This window comes from Triticum urartu, chromosome 4, assembly GCF_003073215.2.
Source record: "Triticum urartu cultivar G1812 chromosome 4, Tu2.1, whole genome shotgun sequence".
NCBI classification, from domain to species: Eukaryota; Viridiplantae; Streptophyta; class Magnoliopsida; order Poales; family Poaceae; genus Triticum; species Triticum urartu.
Window position 1 is genome coordinate 174,796,606 of NC_053025.1, and position 2,995 is coordinate 174,799,600.

General features: G+C 43.5%; 1 pseudogene; it reads left to right on the forward strand.

The window, feature by feature from the left end:
* Window positions 1-1,788, forward strand: LOC125553734 (annotated as a pseudogene).
* The last annotated feature ends 1,207 nt before the right edge of the window (window positions 1,789-2,995 follow it).

Below are 2,995 nucleotides of genomic sequence, written 5' to 3' on the forward strand. Positions count from 1 at the left end.
GATTTGAAAGGCATTATGGAATTAAGATTTCCCAGGTTTAGCCAAGGCTAAGCTCAGGACCCCACTACTCGTCGTATTTGGTTTGGTATTGCTACCGCACATGATTTCGAAAGTCATGATGATATTACTAAAGAACGTCTTTATCAGAACATTTTTGCTTCTCACTTTGGGCAATTAGCAATAATCTTTCTATGGACGTCCGGAAATCTGTTTCATGTAGCTTGGCAAGGAAATTTTGAATCATGGATACAAGATCCTTTACACGTAAGACCTATTGCTCATGCGATTTGGGATCCTCATTATGGTCAACCTGCTGTGGAAGCCTTTACTCGAGGAGGTGCTGCTGGTCCAGTGAATATTGCTTATTCTGGAGTTTATCAGTGGTGGTATACAATAGGATTACGCACCAATGAGGATCTTTATACTGGAGCTCTTTTTCTATTATTTCTTTCTACGTTGTCCTTAATAGCGGGTTGGTTACATCTACAACCCAAATGGAAACCAAGCCTTTCGTGGTTTATAAACACGGAATGTCGTCGCAATCATCATTTGTCAGGACTTTTCGGGGTAAGTTCTTTCGCTTGGACATGACATTTAGTTCATGTTGCTATTCCCGCATCCAGGGGGAGTACGTTCGATGGAATAATTTCTTAGATGTATTACCCTATCCCCAGGGGTTGGGACCCCTTTTGATGGTTCAATGGAATCTTTATGCCCAAAACCCTGATTCGAGTAATCATTTATTTGGTACCGCTTAAGGAGCGGGAACTGCCATTCTAACTCTTCTTGGGGGATTCCATCCACAAACACAAAGTTTGTGGCTGACCGATATGGCTCACCATCATTTAGCTTTTGCATTTCTTTTTCTCATTGCTGGTCACATGTATCGAACTAACTTCGGAATTGGGCACAGTATTAAAGATCTTTTAGAAGGCATACTCCTCCGGGGGGTCGATTAGGGCGTGCTATGACACAATCAACAATTCGATTCATTTTCAGCTAGGTCTTGCTCTAGCTTCTTTAGGGGTTATTACTTCCTTAGTAGCTCAACATATGTACTCTTTACCTCCTTATGCATTCATAGCACAAGACTTTACTACTCAAGCTGCTTTATATACTCATCACCAATATATTGCAGGGTTCATCATGACAGGGGCTTTTGCTCATGGAGCTATTTTTTTCATTAGGGATTACAATCCGGAACAGAATGAGGATAATGTATTGGCAAGAATGTTAGACCATAAAGAAGCTATCATATCTCATTTAAGTTGGGCTAGCCTCTTTCTAGGATTCCATACCTTGGGCCTTTATGTTCATAATGACGTCATGCTTGCTTTTGGTACTCCAGAAAAGCAAATCTTAATCGAACCTATATTTGCCCAATGGATGCAATCTGCTCATGGCAAGACGACATATGGGTTTGATATACTCTTATCTTCAACGAATGGGCCCGCTTTCAATGCGGGTCGAAGCCTATGGTTGCCCGGATGGTTGAATGTTGTTAATGAGAATAGTAATTCACTTTTCTTAACAATAGGACCTGGGGATTTCTTGGTTCATCATGCTATTGCTCTAGGTTTGCATACAACTACATTCATTTTAGTAAAGGGTGCTTTAGATGCACGCGGTTCCAAATTAATGCCAGATAAAAAGGATTTTGGAAATAGTTTTCCTTGTGACGGCCAAGGGCACGACGGTACTTGTGATATTTCTGCTTGGGATGCATTTTATTTGGCAGTTTTCTGGATGTTAAATACCATTGGGTGGGTTACTTTTTATTGGCATTGAGGCTCATCACTTATGAACTTCTGTGGCACATCAAATATTGAAGCAAATTGATCGCATGGCCTCTGATCATCTTGTGATCACCTGACTTGGGCAACAAGGTGTGCCTAAGGATCCAGTTAATGGTTGGCAGCCCTGACAGAAGATAATGCACTGAGCCAAACTTGAAAGTATCAAGTGCTTCATTTGGAATTTCCTTGTACATGTTGGACATAGAGTTGTGGTCCATCTTCTTCTTGGCATATACATCCAAGTCATCTTCCTGCTCTTCTGGGGCATTGATCAGCTGAGCCCATTCAGCAACTGTAGATTGGTACCTCGTACCTTCAGACATCCAATGTTATCCTACCATCTGGATAGAAGTGTGCCGTGGAGTAGAATTGCATAATAAGCTCCTCGTTCCACTTTGTGAGCTTCTGCCCAACAAAGTCTGCTACTCCACAAGCATTGAAGTGTCTTGCACTCCAGGATAGTGCTCTTCATTGTCCTTGATGTACTCCCAATCAACCCATCTCATGTCACAAACTATGGGCTTCTTGTCCAACAAAACTGTCTCATAGAAGTCCTGCTGTTCCATAGTGTGGAACCTATAATCAACAGCAGTTCTTCTCCTTGAAGCATACGGATCTGCTTCTCTCCACTTTCTCAGCCCTGAGTCTCTTCTGAGCTTCATGTCCTCAGCCACAGGATGAGCATCATTATGGTCTGGGATCTTGGGCTTGAGCTTTCTCAGAACATTCTCTTCATCATCTTCTTCAGCAGCTTCAGGCACTGGGGCCTTGTTCTTTTCTCAGTAGCTGGATGCTTCTTGTGTTTCCTCTTTGCTTTGGCTTTGGAGCTGGCTTGGCCTTGGAAGCAGCTGCCCCTTCTTATGGCATCACCCATCAGCTTGGGTGCCTTAGGTGCTGGTGCAGCTACCTCTTCTTCTCCTCCTCATCTTCCATGAGGAAGCCTTTCCAAGCACTCTGGCTACGGTCTTCTTGACCCTTCCTCCTTTTCTTTCCTTCAGCAGCAACTGCTCATGGTGCAGGCTTTTCAGGAATCAAGTGAGGCTCTGCCCTTGCATAGGCTGCCCTACCTGCTGGCCTTTTGATTTTCAATCCTGGCTTTGTGCCTTGAGCTGAGCCATGTTCCTTCTCGAGCACTACTCTCTTTGAAGTTGCTTCCTCTTCTGCCACATAGTCCTCATCCTCTGATTCTGAGGTTCTCT